We start from the raw sequence: 24,024 nt of genomic DNA, 5'->3' as shown, positions 1-24,024 counted from the left end.
GTCCCAAAGAATGGGAGTATAAGTGGAGTTTTTATAAGTAAACCCTTTGCATAAAGTTTTTTGTTCTTTCCCTAACTCTTTCCCTAAAGTTTCAGTAGTATAAACATGGTATACAGACAAAGAAAGGGCAGTAAATAATCCAAGCAATGTCTGAAAGTCTTCTTTTGGAGGCAGGACGAAAGCCCAAATTTGTCAGCCCAAATTTGTCGGCTGATGTTTATGCACAATTTTGCTGGGCCCATGCACAAGGGAAGGACTTCACAGCCTAAAGAAATGTTCATTAGTTTTCTTTCCTGCCCAGGGTGTGAGGGCCCCTTCATGTACTAGGGAGAAAGCATATGTATAGAGTCATTAGTTGGAATGATTGGTCCTCTCTCCATCCATTCGACCACCTGTAATAGAGGGGGGTTGGGTATTAGTCTGCTCGAGCTGGGGGAGGTACAGGCCAAAAGACTAAGCATTGCCTGGAGAATGTATTCAGGACTCGGAGGCAATCCCTGTTGAGAGACCAGATTTTCAGCTTGATTAGTAGGGTTTTTATTTGTCTCCAAGTGAGGAGATCATCGGGGTGATGCCGCCAAGGACGGTGCTTTCTGGAGTTCTTTAGAACAGACATAGCCCATATTGGAATTTCTTCTTCCTGGGGTTCTTGTTTCATCTCCATTTTGAATGCCGGGGGCCTCCTTGGGTCGAATCTTAAGAAGAGGTTAAAAAATTGAAAACAAATAAAGCTGTATTAACAATAGCTATAGATTTAGAAAACATGTTAGAATCTAGCAAAGTCTGCTTTAGATAAGGAAGACAGTCGTGTGCCTGTGTATTCCCCCTTTTTAAATTTTCTTATTTGTAACTGTAGTGTGTGATGTCTGTTTTGACTATGTCTTGTGTCTGTGGATTATAAGGAATACCTGTAATATGTATTTATTGATAGGTATTACAATGTTATGAGGATCGGAGCCAATGAGAGGTTTAGTCCTAATTCTTCCATTGATAATGATTAGAGCAATTAAATCAAGGTAGGGTGTAAATGACTTTATTTCCCTAAAACGGGTATACATCCATTCTACTGCGTGTTCTTGTTGGGCAATAAGAGAGAACAAGAGAATGAGAGGGGAGTATAAACAATTCTAGAGGTAAATCTATTTTGATGCGAGTAAGAAATTGTTTTTGCAATTTATTTTGCACCAAACAGAGTTCTTCTCATGCCTCTTGAGAAAGTGAACGAGGGCTATTTAAATCAGGATCTCCTTTTAAAGTATTAAGTAGGTGATTCCGTTGATAATGAGCAATGCCTAAAGAAGGTCTAATCCAATTAATATCACCTAAGAGCTTTTGAAAATCATTTAAGGTTGATAATTTATCAGCACAGATCTGAGTTAGTTGCGGAGTAATGCGTTGCCTATTAACAACGAACCCCAAGTAATGGTAAGGTGTAGAGGTTTGCATTTTTTCAGGGGCAATGACTAATCTAGAGTTTTTAAAGCATAGTTGAGCTATATCAAACATGTGTTCAGTTTTTAAGACAGATGGAGCCGAAAACAATATATCATCCATATAGTGAATAACAAGAAAGTTAGGAAATTGCTTTCTCATAGTCCCAAAGGCTTTGGCTATGTAGTAGTGACACATGGTGGGAGAATTCATCATCTCTTGTGGCAGTACAGTCCATTGGTACCATTTATGAGGTCTAATATGATTAGGATAAGAGAGAGAGAAAGCGAATCTCTCTCGGTCTAAAGGGTGTAAAGGTATATTAAAAAAGCAATCTTGTCCTGGTTGTAATGCACCCGTAGGTTTCATAGATGCATTAACCTTTCTAAGGTCTGTTAGGAGACGCCATTTGTTAGATTTTTTTTTATGACAAAAATAGGAGAGTTCCAAGGAGAACAAGATTCTTCAATATGTTTTAATTCTAGTTGTATATCTATAAGTTCCTTAGCCGCCTGTAATTTCTCTTTCGTGAGGGGCCACTGCTCTGTCCAAATAGGCTCGTCATTCTTCCAAGTTATTTTAATAATTGTTGTTTGTTAAATGAGCAGTGGCCCCCATGAAAAATGTGGAATATATATCTGAGTATGTCATATCTTGTATCTTTTTATTAAAAGCATATATCTTACTTATCCTTAGCAACTATAAGTGTCTTGTATATTAGCATTTTATAGATTGGTGAATATATTATATCATATTATAATTTGTATCTATTACATATAAATCTATATTTATATATATCAATATATTATACATTATAAAATATATTTATTAATTGTTTAAAATCTCTTTAGTTTCTCTGTAAGAAAAACCTTTTGTAAGAGGAAGTTAATGTTTAGTAATTAATGTTTTAAAATCTTATTTTATTTGGAAATGACCTAGCTACTTAATAAACTTTTATTATTTAGTTTAGTACAAGTCTAGAAATTTAAGTTGTTCCAATCCTAAGAGATTATAGATTATAATAACAGATTCTAATAATAGATTATTCTATTAAAAATATGTTTATCTAAAAGTTTTTATCTCATTTATACATATATATATATATATATAAAGAGTTACCTTTTTGTTGACAAATTTAGTTTACCTTAAACCTAGGCATAATAAAATATTATATAATATTTATGACTTAAGACATGTCTAAGATTAGCAAACAATTATATTCAAATTATATTTATATTTAAATAATTATATATTTAATATTTTTCAATTCACGTGAATTTGAATTTAAATAGAGCTCATTAACTTCATAGTTTCTAAAAACAAAGCTGGTATATCAATGGCAGCACTGCCTGATGTTGAGGGTTTCAGGTATAAGATGGAATTTGTCCCAGGTTTTCGTTGAAGGGGACCTGGGAATATGTTTCCAGCACTGGAGTACAATCATCATCTGCTTTATTCATTCCATGCTCTGTTCATCCACCCATCCAGCCAGCCATCTCTTCATCCATCCATCCACGCACTAACTGATCTGATCATCTCAGACCCACTGAGACGACAGACGCCTCCTCCACTCCTGCTCCCAGGAGGACCCCCAGCATGAGTGACAATAGACTCGTGGGGACAACAGGGAAGAGACAGAAGGGACATGTCTGCAGGCCCTGCTCCCTCTGAACGGTGAGGCACCCACCTGGTGCTAACGCCTCCCTGCCGGGGTGTTCAGGCCGGCCCTTTTCCTTCCTGCGAAACCAGTGGCGGATGGAGGACTTGATGCCCTTCTTCTTCGGGGCTTTGTGCAGCGAGTCCTGCCTGCTGGTGCTGCTGCTGGGGTTGTTCTCGGGGCTGTCCTCAGAGCCTGTTGAGCTTTGGGGAGAGAAAACGATATTTAACTGGCAGCCTCGTGCAAACACACACCGCTCCACAAGAGCTACTGAGAGAAACGGGCACCAGCAACACCCGCACCTCAACCTCGCAGCAGACAGTGGACTCTCTTTCACCAAACACGCTCCACACGAGCAATGCTGCTCCCGGACACAGACAACCGCCCTGGGAACCTGAGATTATCTGCCTCGAGCGCTCCCCCGAGGAGGGCTTCACTCCAGACCAGCTGGTGCAGAGGGCGCCCCGACCCTCCCTCAGGGTCGCTGCTCAGCAGGTGACAATACTCCAGGAGAAGGCGAGCTCCTCTGCCCTGGGCAGTTCCCCCCGCCTCCTGCAGGGTGACCGTCCCTGGCTGTGGCAAGAGAGCGATGGTCACCATGTAGGGCTGCTGGTCAGGTGACCACACGTGCCCTCCATCGCGTGCTGCCTGGCTCAGGACGGGAACTCAGGTGGTGGTCTGAATGAGGACAATGTCAGTCACAGGAGGGGAGAGAGTCTCCTGAGAGACCCCTGAGGAAAAGGGAGGGACCCTCAAGTGCAAACCCGAGAGGCAGGGGGCCATCACCGTCAGGAACGTGCCCCAGGCCGGGCAGACCTCTCTCAAGAGCAGGAAGAAAACACCCACAGGAGCCAATCTGTAGAGACGGACGTTTTCTAAAATCACTGAGGTCACTGAGCTCTTTTTCCCCAGCACCTGAAGTCCACCACTAAACATAGGCACTGAACCCAATGGTATTCCTTTAAAATCATCCTCGCAACTCTTATAACCCAAGAGGTGCAGGGCTCCTGAAACTGACGACATGCACACAGGCCACTTACTTGTGGGCGTCCTTGATGTCCTCATGGGTGGCTGTGCACAGTGACCGAATGTGCAGGCCGTCCAGCCGAAGGGACCGTGGCGTGGCGTGTGTCGAGGTTTCACAGTTGATGGTGGTCTTGAAATCTCCTACTTCTTCTCTTAAAGCTGGCAGCTGAGGGAGTGAGGTAAGTGTAACATTGCTAACAATAGACTGTTTGAAAATGGCAATCACACAGGCTCTACATTATAACCAGAATCTTATTTGGAAATCTATTAGCTATGCTTTCCCCCAAGTACAAAAAAAAACCCTTGTTCTAGCTTAATGCATCTTAAAGGACTGTCTTGTTCAAGAGAAGCAGGGCTATGAGGCAGCGAGAGTATCTGACTGAGCGCAGAGACCCTGGACGGGAGCCTCCCTGCAGCCAGGCTCTGCCCTGCCTGGAATCAAGCGACCAGATGGCCCTGTAGGGCAGGACAGCAGAGCGACGCAGGCCCCATGAACCCTGCATGGCATGAACTGCCCTGGTGAATGGACTGTGCTCATCGCCAGATGCTGCTCAGAAGCACCACAGCTAGAGTAAGAAACCTCTCAGCAAAGCCGTCCAGACCTTTCTGTTTGAAGCAGGAAAAGATACAGCTTGTACCACCACTCAAGATCATTTGTAGTGATGATGCAGGTTACTGGAACCCATGACAACATGAGAAACACAGAAACGGTACCTAACCCCTCCACGCGAACACCATGCACCTGGATCACATTTCTCGGTAACATACAGACTGGGGGCTACCCACTGAAGTACTTACATGCAGTTCAAGTGTCATTCGCTCAGAGTGGTTTCCAGAAAGCACCCCCAGGTCTTTACTACGAGATGATCCTGAATCACCCTACAGGGGTGGGAGGTTCAAAAGGGAGGAGATATATGGGTACCTATGGCTGATTCATGTTGGGGTTTGACAGAAAAGAAAATTCTGTAAAGCAATTACCTTGCAATTAACAAATAAATTAATTGAAAAAAAAATAAAGGTGATCTCTCCTGGACTCCCAGCTTTTCTGCTGCTCCTGGGTGTGAGGACAGGAAAGACAGTGTGGGGAACAGATTAACCACTCAGGGTCCAGACAGGTCTCACTGATACACCTCGGTGTGTGGTTAAGCCAGGGGAAGTTTTAAGACACATGCATGGCATGTAGTTTTATAAACAATCAGTGTGTTGTTTTAACCAACTAACCTGTGCCTTTTCAGTGGGATTCTGTAAAGAATACTGATCCCGTGCAGCCCCACAGGAGCTTGGTGAGAACAAAGTGAGTTAGTGCAAAATACAGCTGAACTTGTTTAACAGCAGCTGGATAAACTGGGCACCCTCCCCTGAGCTCCAACAAGAACCCTCTGACAACAGAAGGTTACAATGGCTAGAAATTATCCACATGGAACCGAACAGGGATCAATCTCAAATTCAAGTTAAAATAAGCATTTCTAGAAATCAGAAAACAACGAACAGAGCAGGGAAGTGACACACCTGGGGTGACTATGGACTCAGTGGAGACAAACACCCGCCTCAAGGTCAGGGACCACGGCAGCCCCTTACCCTGGGCCTCCTCCTGAGGAAGGCCTCTGGGTCCGCAGCCTGGCAGCCCTCCACCAGGATGGGAGCCGCCCCACTGGTGCCCACGTGGCCAGGATGGGCAGTGCCGGGTCCACTTAACAGGAGGGCAAAGCAGGCCACAGAGCGGGCGAGCGGCACATCCAGGTCACCAACCCCATAGGGACGGCGCTGCTCTGCTGTGCCCAGCAGAAGGGCTCTGGGGCACTGAGCTGCCTAAACAGGAGCGTGGCTGCCCCAGTCCTTCGGGAAGGCCCAGGAGTGCTCGGTCAGTGGGCTGAGAGCAGGAGAGGGACAAGGAAGGCCAGCCCTTGGGGCAGTGGACTCCGACAACCGGGGCTCATCCAAGTGACCCGAGGGGAGAGGCAGTGAGCTCCCTCCTGAGGCTCCCTCCATCAGGGATGCCGTGATGGATACGAGAGCCTCTGGAGGAAAGCAGGCTGGACGGCACCACATATACATGTCCAGGCTCTGATCAGACCAGTCCGCACCGCGCTGCTGGGTATGAGAGCCTGGGCAGGGTGCCCGGCCTCACTAAGCCACAGTGTCCATGTCTCCTGAACGGGGAGAGCAGCAGCCTGGACCTCACCTGGGGATGAGAAGACAGACTCGGAAAGCACATGCCCGGCGCACAGAGTCTCCTGCACACTGCTACCCACCATCATTAAATTGGCTTCTCGCAAATCTAACATCTATGGCTCTCATTCAGTCATTACTTGTAAGAAAACACTAAGCGGAAATTCCATGGTGGTCCAGAGGTTAAGACTTGGCACGTTCACTGCCGGGACACTGGTCTGATCCCTGGCTGGGGAACTGAGATCCCATAAGCTGTGCAGAATGGCCAAAAAAATAAATAAAGAAACTTTAAAAAATAATAAATAATACTATGTCTATTATAAACAAGCATGAGATGATCAGAAGGCAAACAAGAGGGAGAAAGGCAAACTGTTACACATTGTCCCAAAGAATGACCAATTTCCAACAGAACCATCAGCACAGTTTAAGTGGTGGGTGAGTTTCATTACTTCCATTAAAACATCAATTATTCACCAGGACATTACCACACAGTATTCATTCCCGTTAAGCAATAAGGACTCTTTAATACTTCACAGAGAAACAAAGGCCTGGTAAGTTACTAAATAGTTTACCTTTCGACGCTGCTTCCTTAAATCACTAGGCTGATAGATGCATGCAAAGAAATGAAGAGAAACCAGATTCATTGCGACTTTGAAGCTAAAATTTCAAGCATCCATATAGGCAAATACAGGAATGCAAAAATGATGGCAAAAATGTAAGTGACATGAAGATTAGAGAACACATGACTAGAAACAGAACATTTTTTTTGACCACAGAAGTTAAATAAGCTATTCAAGATTTACTAGAGAAACACTAGAAATTATTACTCAGGAAGATACAATTCTATTACATCATGATTTATTAAAGCACAGGATTCTGTACAACAAAGGGCCTTAACAGTGGTCTATTCTCAGTTAAGCTTCCCTTTAAGTTAGTTTCCCTTAATAAAAAACATATTATACTTTAAATTAGTAATTTAACTGATGAAGAAGTTACCATAATACCTATTTTAACATTGAACAAATCTAACCATCTATTGGACATTAATGTAAAATCTTGACATAGAATTTAAAACTTCTCAAAATAAATTCATTAAAACAGGTTCCCTGTGAAAATATGTAAGAATGAAAGCCAGCATGATCACAGGTACAGTCTTTACATTTGATTAACCATAAAGAATACTTTTCCAAAGAGTCTAATAGAGACATTTACTGTGCAAAAGCTGCTGAGATTTACACTCTTAAATAGAAGCACCAATACAGAAAGGATATTGTGTCAGTTCAGTTCAGTTCAGTTCAGTCGCTCAGTCGTGTCCGACTCTTTGCGACCCCATTAATCGCAGCACGCCAGGCCTTCCCATCCATCACCAACTCCCAGAGTTCACCCAAACTCATGTCCATTGACTTGGTGATGCCATCCAGCCATCTCATCCTCTGTTGTCCCCTTCTCCTCCTGTCCCCAATCCCTCCCAACATCAGAGTCTTTTCCAATGAGTCCGCTTTTCGCATGAGGTGGCCACAGTACTGGAGCTTCAGCTTTAGCATCAGTCCTTCCAATGAACACCCAGGACTGATCTCCTTTAGGATGGACTGGTTGGATCTCCTTGCAGTCCAAGGGACTCTCAAGAGTCTTCTCCAACACCACAGCTCAAAAGCATCAATTCTTCGGCGCTCAGCTTTCTTCACAGTCCAACTTTCATATCCATACATGGCCACTGGAAAAACCATAGCCTTGACTAGACGCACCTTTGTTGGCAAAATAATGTCTCTGCTTTTCAATATGTTATCTAGGTTGGTCATCACTTTCCTTCCAAGGAGTAAGCGTCTTAATTTCATGGCTGCAGCCACCATTTGCAGTGATTTTGGAGCCCCACAAAATAAAGTCTGACACTGTTTCCACTCTTTCCCCATCTATTTCCCATGAAGTGATGGGACCAGATGCCATGATCTTCGTTTTCTGAATGGTAAGCTTTAAGCCAGTTTTTTCATTCTCCTCTTTCACTTTCATCAAGAGGCTGTTTAGTTCCTCTTCACTTCTGCCAGAAGGGTGGTGTCATCTGCATACCTAAAAGTCCATTAATTCTACACTTCAGAGGACCATTTCTTTATGTAAGCACAATCTCATTTATGAATTACACATGATATGCAGTTTAGGATCCATCTACATTATGTTTGTAACTGCATGCTGTGGGTAAGTCGCTTCACTCACGTCCGACTCTGTGCAACCCTGTGGACCGCAGCCTACCAGGCTCCTCCGTCCGTGGGATTTTCAAGCAAGAGTATTGGAGTGGGTTGCCATTGCCTTCTCCTGTAACTGCATAGTGATACACCAATTCAACTTACTGCTATGGGGGAAAAACACCATTTAATGAGACATGAAGACAAAGCACAGACCCGACTAAGGGCACACACGCTGTGGACCAAAGCACAGCCATGACCACAGCAAGTAGGGGGATGCGGGAGGGGAGATGGATGGGAAACTACAGCCTCCGGGTGGGGGAGGGGTCTGGATTGATGACGACTAAGCAGACAACAGGATGAGACAGGAAATCTAAACCAATGATGAAAACAGACACACCACCAGAGCACTCCAACAGCAAGGAAAACATACAGAACTGTTCTTTAACAAATATTCAGAAAGAAATCAAGCATGAAACCACAGAGAAATCCTCAAAGAATTTTAAATAGCAACTAATTAGACAATGATGCAAATTATAAAAACAGTGTGGCAAAAGACCACAAAATGGATTAGTTCCCACTTCACAGGCCACTAAAAGGATTCACGGTTAATTTAATGATAAGCTGACTAACAATGCAGCTGACATGAAATGGGTGGTCATAGAAAAAAGAGATAATACAAGTCCAGTTACAAAGCAGAGTGTTGTACACGTCATTTCATGGGGTAAATAGCAATGCACTCACAAAACCTAAGCTAAACCCGCAAGAAAGCTGGAACATGTGCTTTAGAGCCACACACTCTGTCACCAAAAGCCCTAGGTCGTCATCCCAGTTTTAGACTCAGAAAAGTGAGGCAGCCCAACCTCTTCCCTGGGGCCCTGGGGCACTGGGCTCTTAACCTGGTTTCACACGCAGAGCTGGCCTGAGCAGGCGGCCAGGTCCATCAGCAAGCAGACCAGCGTAGATTCTTGGTTTTGTTCCCAGTGCATGCCCTGCACCCTGCAGCCAGGCAGCCACAATGGAAAATGTGCTGCACAGCTTTCCCACGCCATGAGGGCTGCCTATGGTTACTTTCCCAAAGCTGTCTGCTCCCTGAGAACAGAAACTTCCCTGAAGCGGCTGTGCCCATCACAGGCCAGGCCCAACGTTACAGAGGCAGCCTCTGGCTGAGTTCATGATGATATGCTAAGTAGTGGTCCAAATATCAAGACTAATTCATTGCTGGGCCATTGTGGAATGATTAAAGACTGGGCAGTTTAAAAAACTGTAGACCTCTGAGTGCAGCAAATGTACCCGAATTTCTTCTAAGTAAAAAGAGAAAGACCAAAAAACAAACAAAGAAAACCCATGTCCTGGGGGAAGGATGCGGCAGGGAGGAGGCAGACACATACCAGAGTCATGATGCCCAGCCGGTTTCCCTCCCGTGCCTGGCTGTGCTGCCTCCTTCTGGGCTTGGGCAGGGGCAGGCAGGAGCAGGCACCTGAGGAGCCAGCATGCAGGTTGAGGCAACTCACCGATTTACAACGATGGAGGCTGCCTAAGCTCCCCCTGCCCTCCCTGCTCTCAGTCTCCTCAGCCCGCTGCTCCGTGTTCTCCTTTTCTTCCATCAACCTAAAATAGAATAAAACCCGTCACCTGCCTTTGTCAGCAGAGGTACGTGTCTGGACAACAAATTGGGCTGGCACTCCGTGTCATGATTAGCAAATTCCAGAAACAGTTGCTCAACTAACATCTCAGCCAAAAGGTTGACTTTTCCTCTTTTGAAGATTCTCAAACTTAGAATAACTTAGCATTGAGTCTTACAAACTGGCCCCTGATCATTCACGCTTGATTTCACTTCTTTCCTCTAACATTCTGAAGGGACTCTGGTGGCGACTCTCTTCCTGTGAGGAGATACCTCATGTTGACAACCTTTACCTCCCTGCTCTCAGGGCAGAGATGCACGTCAGTGCCGCAAGTCTTTTCCACTGGGAATCGGGAACTCGGTACAATCAAAACAGCAAGTTATGAACAAGCTGGAGTTTCTAAACACAAGTCTCCAGACCAGATGAAGTGCTGAGTTGATCTTTCTTTTTTTTTTTTTTTTAATTTAAGGTTGAATATGTACAAACGCATCACTTGATGAAGTTCTGCACCAGCTTTGTGTGAGTTTCTGGATTCATGTCAATGTGCTGCACTAACCTAGAATTCACAGTTTCTGCTCTTCTCCCCTAATGTGTCATGGATGATTTTATATAGCAGTTTAAATACACGATTATGCAAAGAAAATGATTGTCAAATTAAAATACAAGATTCTTACAGGAAGTAAACTTTCCAGCTTCACTTCTACTTATACATCTTGAAAGTATTTCACTGTTGAAAACAAGTTGATGGATAGAATTTACCATTTACATCAAGTCAACTTGTTGCATAAGGAAAAATCACTTTTACTTGACAACTTGCTGTAAAAATAAAAATATTAATATAGAACCATTCCATATTCCTGCAAGGATGCAGAAAGTCCATCTTAGTGAGCTCGTCTGTGCTCAAACATGGCTGACAAAGCTGTCTGTCTTGCCATCAAATGGGCAGGCAGCACCACCTGCATTTGCTGGTTGTCCCGTTCACCCCCTGCCTTTCTCCCAGCCCCACGCACTCGGCCGACAGGAATGGGCACCTCGGCCTGGGCTGCCATGATGAGAACAGGCTGAGCAGAAGCCTCTGCCTGGTCCTGTGCAGGGTCATCGGCCTGCGGAGACTCTGAACATGGACTCGGGACACGGACATAGCTATGTGGGTGTGGCAAAAGGCAGGCCTCGGGGCACCCAGCCACTCGGCTGCACCCAGACCCAAGGCCCCCTGCTCACCACGAGGCCGGCCTTTGGATTCTATCCCGTTTTGTAAATTGTTATAACTGCCAAGACAGTCTCTAAAGAAAACATCTTAAAGATACTGATGAGATGAGAAAAATTCAAACACACGTCCTTGGACCACTGTCTTACAACAAGCCAATCTTCACACTGACTTAAGTTAAAAAGGAAAATGCAGATCTGACTGGGAATTGGCCAACCCCCAAACCCGAGCTTTTCTGTTCTAGGTGGCCTTTCACCAGAACGTGGTGGGCTCCAAGGGACACAGGAGGGTGCACGGGCAGCAGGCGACACTGCCTCGGCACCTCACCCACCTTGGGGTTCAGAGCTGAGGGGGGACACCCCACAGCACCCCCCCGACACAGTGCTGACACCACACCGTGGACAGAACGCCCCAGCTAACCGAGCTCTATAATCAAGGCAATCTCAAAACTGAAAGTTCTTGAAGCAGACCTGAGGTCAGGTTTCTTACTATGGAACACTCAGACCTCCCTAGGAGAAGGCAGCTCCTCAGAGAAACCGAGTTTCCGGGGAGCTGACTTTGGGATCACCCACCTGATCTCTTCATTGATGGCGTCCAGCTGCTCCTGCAACCTCACAGTCAGGGTCTTGGCATCGGCCTGCCCGCTGGATGACAGCTGAGTGGCCGAGCTGAAGAGGGTGACCCTGTGGTCCTCGCCGTCAGACATGCCCTCGTCACTCTTGAACACCTGGGCCACGTCAGCCAGAACGCTGGCTTGCTGCGCACGCTTCCAATCCTGCTCCTTCACGGTCTGCACCGGGGCACGAGAGGACCATGACTTGTCAGCGACATTCAGGGCAGCTCAAGTCTATCAGGAACTGAACCCAATTTTACATGGAAGCCCTGACTGTGGATAAACCACAAAATTGAATCAGAGTCAAGAAATAAGTAAAGACAGCCAAACTCCACCTGGAAAAACTCAACTAGAAACTGAAAACAACATAAAAAGAAAATACATGGTGACGCTATCCATCCCGAATACCACCAGGTGATTAGAGGCAGAATTTGTCTTCTCCTGGACAAAGGGGTACTGAAGACATCCTGCAGCTCTGAGCCACAAGGCTAGTTTACTAGTCATTAAAACAACCCAGGTGGGTGGGTCCTCAATCAGAAAGAGAAAGAACATCTGATGCCCACCACTACAGCCTTCATTCTTTTTGAAATGAAAGGATTCCAATGACAAACCCTCAACTGAAATTACACGATGACTGATCAAACTTACCTCTTTATGTTGGCACCTAATTTTTCTTCTAACAAACTACACCTTTCGAGTGCTACGCGTAACCGCGCTCTCAACTCAAAGGGGCCGAGTCACTGTGTCTTGATATGTGTATATACATTAGTACACGTCTTAGTTTACACTCACCCTAATACATGGATACTGTAACAGAATACCTTTAATGTCTCTCATTGATCTTCACGTCAAGAAAATCTTCTTGTTAACAGCTTTAAATTCTAAGCTTGAGAGAAGAAAATGTTATCCTAAATTAATTCTATTATCCACTTTTAACTGCAAGTTGATGTACAGAATATAATAAATCTCGAGACATTCATGCCAACTTATACTTTTTAACTGGGGGCTTCCAGGTGGCTCAGTGGTAAAGAATCCGCCTGCCGATGCAAGAGGGCAGGATCGATCCCTGGGTCGGGAAGATTCCATGGAGTAGAAAATGGCCACCCATTCCAGTATTCATGCCTGGGAAGCCCCATGAACAGAGGAGCATGGTGGGCTACAGTCCACAGGGTTGCAAAGATTCAGACATAACTGTATGCAGGCAACGCTTTTTAACCATATAAAACTCTGACTTCTTACAGAAAAAAAAATGTATATACAAGAATTCAAGGGGCTCAAAAGTCAACTAGTTACATAAATACGTGCATCATCCATGTAACAAGGCAGCAAGTATACAAATCCAGGACGGTTGGGGGGCTGCTACCTTCTCATCCAGGGCCTTGTGGTGATAAAAGAGCAATTTCAGCCCCCTGAGCACCTCCACTTCGCTGGTCATGCCGGCTGGGGACTGCATCTGCCGCCAGCCTGCTGGCATCTGGAGGGACAGCGCATACCGGGAAACCAGGAACTCCAGGTGATCCAGCAACAGCTGCAGCGCGGGGCCAAAGGAGCACCTTCAACCTCATGCTCGACTACAGGCCATAAGTCCTCTCAGCCTCACTCTATAGCCGGAAACATGCTAAGGCACATCAGAATTCCACCAGTTCAGTCAGAAGTTAGAGTGGACTTCCCCAGGGGCCCAGCAGTTAAGACTCTGCACTTCTGCAGGGGTCACGGGTTTTAATCCCTGGTCAGGGAACTAAGATCCCACACAAAGTTAGTGTGGACAAAAATCTAAGTTAAGAGAACTCCCCCCTCCAATGTACTAAAATTACATTAGCTCTCATGATAAATTTGAAGCAAGGTATGAGAACCCTGAACTGATCCACTCTGGTCTGCTCAGGGGGAAGATGAGAAAAATGACTTGGGGAATATCCCCCCATCCTGTTTGCTGCTCAGGGCCACGTGGCCCCGGAGGTGTCTGACTTCCAGCCCCGACGCTGCCCGACCCCAGACCTCACCTCAACCCCCGGCTCCCCGCGGCCCGCAGGCCGGGGAGCCTCCTGCGGGCCTAGGCGCAGTGCAGCCGGAGCCCTGAGCACCCATCCTGCGCGGCACCTGCCCGGTGCCCAGACCCACGGGGAGCCACGGAGGCGCGGTCGCCCGGAGCGCCTCAGCTCTGCCCCTTCGCCCTCCCGAGCCCATGCCCCCTTGTCCCCAGGCCGCCCGCCAAGCACACAACTTGCCCGAGAGAGCAGAAGAGCAACAGGCAGGCACACCGACAGACGCACAGACACTGGCACGCACCCACGCCAAGGGAGACAGCCTCCGGCGCAAGCTCATCAGCCAGAGCCATAGCACCTGGGAGAGGCTGGGGCCAGAGCAACGGACCGGTGGCCGGCTGTCGGGAGAGACAGAGGCAGAAAGAGACGAAGCTTCCGAGACAGACTGCAAGACGGTGAGAGGGAGATACAGACAGACAGACAGACAGACAGACACGACACGCCACGACACGCACACACACACACACACACTTGAGTGTGGGCCTTGGAGATACTTCTGTTCTTAGTTGCTCAGCTGTGCCCAACTCGGATCCACCCATGGACTGCGGCCCGTCAGGCTCCTCTGTCCATGGCATTTCCCAGGCAAGAATACTGGAGTGGGTTGCCATATCCTTCTCCAGGGCAGCTTCCCGACCCAGGGATCAAACCCGAGTCTCCTGCAGGCGGATGCCTTCCCATCCGAGCCAGGAGCCTGCTAATTCCCTAGTCAAAATACAAAGAAAAGACCTCGTGTGCTACTAAGTGGAAAGATGATTTCAGAAACGGAAGGTGTCCTTTGTTGCTATCCTTGAATCTTTCTTTAGTTTTCGTTTGTTTTTACTGTTAAGGCTACTCAAACAAGGCAACGGAGAAACCCCACAATTGAAAAGCAATTGCCTTTTATTTGAAAGAAACATGTGGCAGGTTAAACTCCCTTCATTTTTTAGAGTTGGTTCAATGCAAAATCTGTATTCCACAAATAGGACTCTTGTGAGCTTTATTTCAAATCTCCATGATGAATCCCTAAGGCCTCAAGGAAGAAAGGAGTAGAGGTGGAGAGAAAAAGAGAAACCTTTCCCCTTGGCTCCATCTCACCCAGGCGCTTCGTTCCTTCATCTCATGGGCTACGATCTGGGATTCTGATTCTCTGATTGTTGTTTGGGGACCGTTTCTAGTCACAAGGCTCTAAACAGTGGTGGGGAAGCCCTTCTTTCCATTCCACCTCAGACCCAGTGGACAGTCCAGGCCCTGCCCACTGCATTGAGTCTGTAGCCACAGAATCACCAGTGATGCTGGGTCTCAATGCATATTCCTGCAATCCACTCCATTCACTACTGACTGTTTGAGGTGGTGCTCTGGAATGTATCACGGGAAACTTTCTTGTTGATGCCAAACCACACAAAAGTCTGAGGCCTATGCAAGATTTTCACGTTTCTGGAAGAGCCACAAACCTACAGAAGGAACCACAAGGGTTGCCTGAAATGGTAAAGGTATCAGTATTGGACTCAAAGTTGGAAGGTCTCCCCCCTTGTTATGTAAGTAACATGACCTTTCTTTGAAATGGAAATGGACAATACTAAGAGTTGACATGGTTCTAAAGCATTCTAAAAACCCTAAATGGTGGAAACCTGCTGTACGAGTTCCTTGAAAGCAAGAACCTATGTTTATTGCTGTCTTCAGGCCTTCGATTGTGCCTTGAATATAGTGTGCACATCACCAGAAGAAAGAAGAGAATTGAATCGACAAAGATACAAAGAGATCAACAGTGCTGAGCCAAGTGCAAAGTTGAGGCTTCCAAGCACTTTTCTGTCTTTCACACACTGAATAAAAACTGAGCACCTACTATGAGCTAGGAGGCATGGAATCCGTTTTTGGAAATAGAATGCTGAGAGGAGACATACAGTTCCTGCTTTCATGGACACCAATCCAGTGATAAATAACAGGCAGATACTTTGAGAACTTCTACAGGGGCCTCTTCCCTCACCAAAAGCTGGGTGTCAGGGAAGGCTTTTCAGAGTCATCATTGAGTTGAGAGCCATAGGTGGAACCAACGTACACCAGGGTTGAGATGCAGGATGAATTCCAGGCAGGAAAAATAGCATCTTGGAAGGCTATGTGACAAGGGAACCTTAGGACAGTCAAGAAATGAAAAATGCCCTATGGGATGTAACCAAAAGAGTGCAGAGGGCATCCCAGTGACAAGAGATCAGAGAAGAAAGTGGGGGACCAAGCAACGACGGGATTTGGTCGTATATTAAATATTGATGGGGAAATACAAGAGCAGTTTGAGCAGGGAGGTAGGTGATAGAATTGGATCTGCATTTGAAAAAGGTCATCTTGCTCAACATCAGGAATGATTGGAGAGACTCAACTCAAAACTACAAGGAGGTACCGCTTCACGTTAGTCAGAATAGTCCTCATGGAAAAGTCTGTCCATAACAAATGCTGGAGATGATGTGGAGAAGAGGGAACTCGCCTCCACTGTTAGTAGGACTGTGAGTTGGTAGAGCCACGGTGGAAAAGAGTATGGAGGTCCCTGAAGAAAGGAAAACGAGCAGTACCAGATCCTTCAGCAGTCCCACTCCCAGGCATAGATCCACCCAAAGTAGAACTCAGCAAGATCCAGGCACCATCTGTGCACTTGTATCTGTGTGTGGGCGAGCACCCACGATTGCCTGCGAGGCCGGGGATGGGGCTGGGGCCGGGGATGGGGCTGGGGCTGGGGCTGGTGCAGGTGCAGCCCCCGGGGTTGCCTGAGGCAGGCAAGGGAGGCCCAGACGGAGACCCAAGGGCCGGTCATCTGGTTTCCTGATGGCCTAATGCAGAGGAGCTCTCAGGCTGCACACAAGCAAGCCAGATCTGCAGACGGGAGGCGGGGCCGTGGCCACCCAGACGGGGGGTGGGGGCTAAAGCAGAGGGGAAGAAAAAAAGCCTACAGCACCCGATATTCCAAGGCGATCACCCATGCAAGGACTAAAGCAGTCCCGACCCTGCTTAGCTTCCGAGAACAGAAGCGATCGGGCGCGTTCACGATGCTATGCCTGGAGATGGAGACTGCTGCCACTAGGTGCCCTAAGAGCCCTGCGCGGCGCCTCCCTTTGGCTCTGACCTACCGGTCGGGCCAGCCGGCCGCACCTCTCCACCGGGTGCGCACGCTCTACTGGAGCCGCACGACCCGCGAACTGGACTCTGGTCTGCAGACGCCGCCATGCCCCAGAACCATGCAAAACCCCCAGCCAGCAACCGCCTGGCCAGGCCAGGGAGCCTGGAGGGCTTCCGGGACCCCTAGTGGCCAGCCGTGCATGCCTGCGGGACCTGGGGGAGGAGGCGGTTGGCTGAGGGGTGCGGAGGCCTCGGTGGCCTCCCACCCTTGGCCTCTCCAGGCCTTGCCCATTCCGTTGGCTGCTCAGGGCCACACTATAGTTCTTGTCTTCATTGGACCTTAAGGACACTTGATTTGACAAGGAGAATGGACACCTGAAGAAGCATCCATTGGCTCTGTCCCAGCGTGAGACAGACCTCGTTACAGCTTGAAAATGTTTCCATGAAGTGAAACCTGCTAACTGTCAGGAGGAACGTCCACCCGGGTAGCCAGGGCGGTCCAGTTAGGGTGCAGTCAGGGTCCTGGTACGTGTGTTACCCCACCTTGTGCCATGCTCCTCTGTTCCCAGTTTGGGCAGATCAGTCACATGGTCATCACAAATGGGTCAAATACACGTGGACAAAGGGCAGTACAAACTCAGCCATTTTAAAGGGCTAGTGGCTTTTTGTTTTGGTTCTTTGTTTTACAGTCTGTCTTTTCTCTGTCCTGTAATTTCAAAACGTAGATAAAAGCTTTAGGAAGGCACCTTCTTGGAGGAAAAAATCCAGACCAAATGATGTCTGTGGCTTAGCTGCTGGGTGCGCAGAGACTCTGCCCACAAACTTCTGGGTCCCGTCCTCTCTGCCCTTGCCCTGGGTGCAGCCAAAGAAGATGCAGCCGGTCGGTAGGTGACAGGTCGGATGGCGTGTGCAGCCCTGGGCTAGAATGGGGATGAGCTGGAATGGCCTGCTTCCCAGGTTTCAGGGCTCTCTAGTGCCATTGCATGCCCAAGGGGCAGTGCTCTACAGTGAATCCTAACACCTGTTTATAAACGTTTAACAGTCATGGTGGTTTGTTTTCAAGTTCTTGTCTGGTTGAATATTAGCATATTCTTGCAACTAATAAACCGAGACCCATGTGTGTTCTCAGAGCATTAGATTGACACCCATGCTTGTAGAGATGTGTGTGTGGCCGGCAGCACACAAGAGCTCTTTCGTAGAACAGTAGGGTCGCTCTCAGGCCACACCAGTTGCCCCTCAAGGACTCTCCCCGCTGGGAGGATGGCCGAGTCCAAATTCAGTGACAGCAGCGTCCACCTTCCTGTCCTCCCCCCGTCCTCACCGTGGTTGGTCCCTTGCACACTGTCAGTCAATGGGGTGAATGAAGAAGGTGTGAAATGTGAGCTTCTAATGAAATTTGGGCTGAAAGGATGACTAGAAGAAGACTATGAAAATCTCTCCCGTAACCTAGTCTCTGTGGACCCGGATCCCTCCTCTCCGGTGAGACGCTTCAGGGACCAATCGCGATGGCCTACACCTGCCGCGGAGCCATGGAGCTGGACAGTGGAGGTGCCACTTCCCAGACACACAGTGGAGCGCAGCTCTGACAAAGGCCTTCTTTGTATGTAAATCATCTTTTTACCTCTGTTTGGAAACATGTTTAAAGAATGGCCCTAGGCGTACACTTTTAGATTCTGCTGACACAGCCGCTCTGGATTGTATAAGTATCCAATTTAACTTTTACTCTTTCAGCGGCACATTAAAAAAGCCAGCAAGAGATGCACCCAGGTCATGGTGCGATATTTATTATGCAGCTGGTATCTCGGTAGACACAGACAGCATGTCTCTTTACATGTGGGTTCCGCCTTTAAGTTACTTGTACAATTCATTGTTATCCTTCTATTTTCCTATTAATCTTTTGTGAACTTCTCGAACATGTGACAAAGTATGTACAGTCTACTTTTGAACTATTTTTATCACAGGATTATTTATTGCTTTGTTTCAATAAAGTACTGAAGCAAAATTTCCCAGGGCCAATAAACAGTGCAGAGGGTAAGCTGTACTCTCACTGAGAACAGACCAGAGCTGGTAATGGGAGCCCGTGTCATCACACGGACATTGTGTTAAGAGAAATGGACGGATAAAATGCAAAGTCCACAGGGCTGAAGCGTAGGTGTCCCCAGAGGATGACCGACGGTGTGTTCATGCCCTTGGCTCCAGAGACAAGAGGCTCCATAACTTCAGCATCTGCGGGAAAAGGGCCCCTCTGCTACTGAGGCGCGGGCAGCGGGCCGAGGGTGGGAACAAAGTGCAGGTGTCAAGACTCACCGTCGCTCCCAGGGCAGTGGAGCTGAGGGCAACCCTGACACGGACCCGAATGATGCACTAGGGAGTGTGCGTGTGCACACTTGTGTGTGGGAGCTTTTAATGTTAAGTTAGTCAACAGTCTATTATCCACATATCCATAGAAACAAGAATGTACTGAGGGGAAGTGGGAGGGAGATTCAAGAGGGACCGGACATTCGGACACCTACGGGTAATTCAGGGTGACGTATGGCAGAAAAGCGATATTGCACAAAATTATCTTTAAGTTAAAAAGAACATAGCAAGGTGGTCAGGAAAATATGAAAAAAAGATTTCTCATAGAGATTTATCCTCAACTCCAGGCACATCTGGGAGTAGGCTGTCTACCATCATAAGACCTTCCCCCAGCATCAGGCCTTCCCAAGCATCAGGCCCTCCTCCAGCGTCAGTCACCTGCTCAGCATCAGGCCCTAGTCCAGCATCAGACCATAGTCCAGCATCAGACCCTCCCCCAGCATCAGACCCTAGGCCAGCATCCGGCTCTAGTCCACCATCACATCCTAGTCCAGCATCAGGCCCTCCCCCACCCTCAGACCCTCCCCCACCTCCGACCCTTCCCCAGTATCAGGCCCCCCACCTCCAGTATGAGGCGTGGCAGCCCCGCTTGTCTGACGCTCCTGAGCACACTCAGGCAGCCCCAGAGCAGCAGGACAATCACTCTTGCAGGAGGTGCATCTTTAGGAATCACCTGCAGAGCAGCAGCTGGGGTTTGTCCAGGCCAAGGAGAGGCACAAAGAGGCACTCATGCAGGAGGCACTGGAGGCTGGGGGCACGTTCCCCAGCTCTGCTTCCTCCCCATGCGGGCCCTGCTCTCCTGCTCCCACAGTGCTGTCCTTCCAGATTCAAGGTCTCCTTGACATCTCAAGCCTACGTCCTGAGTCACATCCCAGTCCTGCGTGGCAGAGGGCTGGGAACACCCAAGCTCAAGGGCTGAAAGGATCCCAGGGGGAGAGCCGGGACCCAGTGGGTGGCAGGGTAGGGGGTGAGGGTGGCCACCCACAGAGGGCCCCGCAGCCGCACTGGAAGGAGAGCAGTGATGCCTTAGCTCACACGGGGATGCTGCCTGGCCTGGCACTCAGAGATATTACCGCCAGCAGCTGTGGGGACGCGGGAAGCCCAGTGAGTGACACCACGTCACCCGGGCCGTGTGGGTGGGCACTGCTGACCATGGCCTCAGTTTTCATTCCGGTTCCAAATGTTCCTGCAAGGGCTGACGGGCTCCTCTTCTGAATGGCACAGATGTTTTCTTTCTGTGGGTGAATGCATTCCTGCTAGTTTCTGTGGGTGCTGTTGTCGCTCATACTGTGTTTTTGTCTCTACAACCTGTGCTTGCTGCTCTTCCAGTTTAAATTAGGAGCAGCCCTGATTTTCTGCATTTCTAGTTGTCAGCGTTCACTGGGGCTTTCCAGGTGGTGCCAGGGTGAAGATCCTGCCTGCCAATGCAACAGATAACGAGAGATGTGGTTTCGATTCCTGGGTCGAAAAGATGCCCGGGAGGAGGGCATGGCAACCCACTGCGGTATTCTTGCCTGGAGAATCCCATGGACACAGGAGCTAGTGGGCTACAGTCCCTGGGGTCACAAAGAGTCACACGACTGAAGCAGGGTAGCACACACTCAGGTTTTAGTTCAGTCGCTCAGTTGTGTCCGACTCTTTGCCACTCCATGGACTGCAGCACTCCAGGCTTTCCTGTCCTTCACAAGTTCCTGGAGTTTGCTCCAACTCATGTCCATTGAATCATCATGCCATACAACTGTCTCAATCCTGCTGCATCCAACAGAGAGGTGGCTGGGGCTCGGGAAATTGCCTGGACCCGCTGCGTGGCTGTGAACCTGCCCTCACCGCTCCCTGACCGCGTGACCGTCCCTGTGTCCTACTCTGTAAATCGGGAGGGGGCAGCACCTGCTTGGGAAGGGGCACATTCAGCATCTAGTATATAATCAATGCACCATCCATATCAGGGTTGTATTTATCAATAATACAGATAGCATTTAACAACCTGCTCCTTTTTCTCTCTTGCCACTTAACTGTGCTCCAGAGCACACCTGCTCTACTTACCCCTGTAAATCCCACACCCAGCACAAACAAAACTCAACACATTTGTGGCTGAAGAGGCAGGAACATACCCTGTCCTCAAGGAGATGAAGCCAAGTGATTTGAGGGCCTAATGATAACCTTCTGTGATGAGAGGACCCCAGGAGGACCTGCATGGCTGTGGGGTGGGATGAGGGGCATGGGAAGAACCCATGATGAGCTCCTGGTGAAAGTGGCAGGAAGGAGGGCGGGCTGTTCATTGTGGGGTGTCCACAGATTGTATTTCACCCCTCACTGAGGAGTACTTAGGCCCTTTCCAAACACGTGTCACTGTTAGGAGGAAACGATAATTGTCCAGCTCCTACTCAATCAAATGCGTAGAATATGTTTCTAGCATTGGAGTACAATCATCTGCTGTATTCATTCCATGCATCATTCATCCACCCATCCAGCCAGCCATCTCTTCATCCATCCACCCACTTACTAATCCATCCATCCACCCATCCACTCATTAACTCATCCGATCATCTCAGACCCACTGAGAAGGCAGACGCCTCCTCCACTCCCGCTCCCAGGAGGACCCCCAGCATGAGTGACAGGAGCCTCGTGGGGACAACGGGGGAGACACAGAAGGGACATGCCTGCAGGCCCTCCTCCCTCTGAACGGTGAGGCACCCACCTGGTGCTAACGCCTCCCTGCCGGGGTGTTCAGGCCGGCCCTTTTCCTTCCTGTGAAACCAGCGGCGGATGGAGGACTTGATGCCCTTCTTCTTCGGGGCTTTGTGCAGCGAGTCCTGCCTGCTGGTGCTGCTGCTGGGGTTGTTCTCAGGGTTGTGCGCAGAGCCTGTCGAGCTTTGGGGAGAGAAAACAACCTTTAACTGGCAGCCTCGTGCAAACACACACCCCTCCACAAGAGCTACTGAGAGAAATGGGCACCCAGCAAGACCCGTGCCTCAACCTCGCAGCAGACAGTGGAGTCTCCTTCACCAAACACACTCCACACGAGCAATACAGGCTCCCGGACAAAGAAAACCACCCCGGGAAGCTGAGATCCTCTGCCTCGACCTTTCCCCCGAGGAGGGCTTCACTCCAGGCCAGCTGGTGCACAGGGTGCCCCGACACTCCCTCAGGGTCGCTGCTCGGCAGGTGACAACGCTCCAGGAGAAAGCGAGCTCCCCTGCACTGGGCGGTCCCCCCGCCTCCTGCAGGGAGACTGTCCTTGGCCATGGCAAGAGAGCGATGGTCACCATGCAGGGCTGCTGGTCAGGTGACCACACGTGCCCTCCAGCGCATGCTGCCTGGCTCAGGATGGGAGCTCAGGTGGCGGTCTGAATGAGGGCAGTGTGAGTCACAGGAGGGGACAGAGTCTCCTGAGAGGAGACCCCTGAGGAAAAGGGAGGGACCCTCAAGAGTGAACCCGAGAGGCACGGAGCCGTCACCATTAGGAACGTCCCCCAGGCCAGGCAGACCTCTCTCAAGAGCATGAAGAAAGCTCCCACAGGTGTCAATCTGTAGAGAAGGACATTTTCTAAAATCACTGAGGTCACTGAGCTCTTCTTCCCCAGCACCTGAAGTTCACCACTAAACACGGGCACTGAACCCAATGGTATTCCTTTAAAATCATCCTTGCAACTCTTTCAACACAAGAGGTGCAGGGCTCCTGAAACTGACGACGCGCATGCAGGCCGCTTACTTGTGGGCGTCCCTAATGTCCTCTTGGTTGGCTGTGCGCAGTGAGCCCGTGGACAGGCAGTCCAGCCGAAGGTACCGGGGCATGGTGGGGGTCGAGGTTTCAGATTTGATAGCAGTCTCGTCATCTCCTACCTCTTCCCATAAAGCTGGCAGCTGAGGGAGTGAGGTAAGTGTAAAATTGGCTAACAACAGACTGTTTTGAAAATGGCAATCACACAGGCTTTACATTATAACCAGAATCTTATCTGATAATGTATTAGCTATGCTTTCCCCCAACTACAAAAAAACCCCTTGTTCTAGCTTACTGCCACTTTAAAGGACTGTCTTGTTCAAGAGAAGCGGGGCTATGGGGCAGTGAGAGTATCTGACCGAGTGCAGATATCCTGAACGGGAGCCTCCCTGCAGGTGGGCTCCGCCCTCCCTGGAATCCAGCGACCAGATGGCCCTGCCAGGCAGGACAGCAGAGCTACACCAGGCCCGTGAACCCTGCATGGCATGAACTACCCTGATGAAAGGACTGTGCTCATCGCCAGATGCTGCTCAGAAGCACCACAGCTAGAGTAAGAAACCTCTCAGCAAAGCCGTCCAGACCTTTCTGTTTGAAGCAGGAAAAGATACAGCTTGTGCCACCACCCAAGATAATTTGTAGAGATGATACAGGTTACTGGAACCCATGACAACAAGAGAAACACAGAAAAGGTACCTAACCCCTCCACGCGAACACCATGCACCTGGATCACATTTCTCGGTAACATACAGACTGGGGGCTACCCACTGAAGTACTTGCACGCAGTTCGAGCATCATTCCCTCAGCGTGGTCTCCATAAAGCACCCCCAGGTCTTCACTACGAGATGATCCTCTATCACCCAAAAGGGGTCAGAGGTTCAAAAGGGAGGAGATATATGGGTACCTATGGCTGATTCATG

At 48.7% G+C, this 24,024-nt stretch overlaps 1 pseudogene; it reads right to left on the bottom strand.

Annotated features, from left to right (window-relative positions):
* Positions 1–2,963: 2,963 nt before the first annotated feature.
* The window catches only part of LOC120882208, a 933,819-nt pseudogene continuing 912,758 nt past the window's right edge, over positions 2,964–24,024 (bottom strand).

This window comes from Oryx dammah, unplaced genomic scaffold (assembly GCF_014754425.2).
Source record: "Oryx dammah isolate SB20612 unplaced genomic scaffold, SCBI_Odam_1.1 HiC_scaffold_2, whole genome shotgun sequence".
Classification (NCBI taxonomy): domain Eukaryota; kingdom Metazoa; phylum Chordata; class Mammalia; order Artiodactyla; family Bovidae; genus Oryx; species Oryx dammah.
Note: the sequence above shows the minus strand (reverse complement) of the source record. Positions and strands in the feature narration are given on the sequence as shown.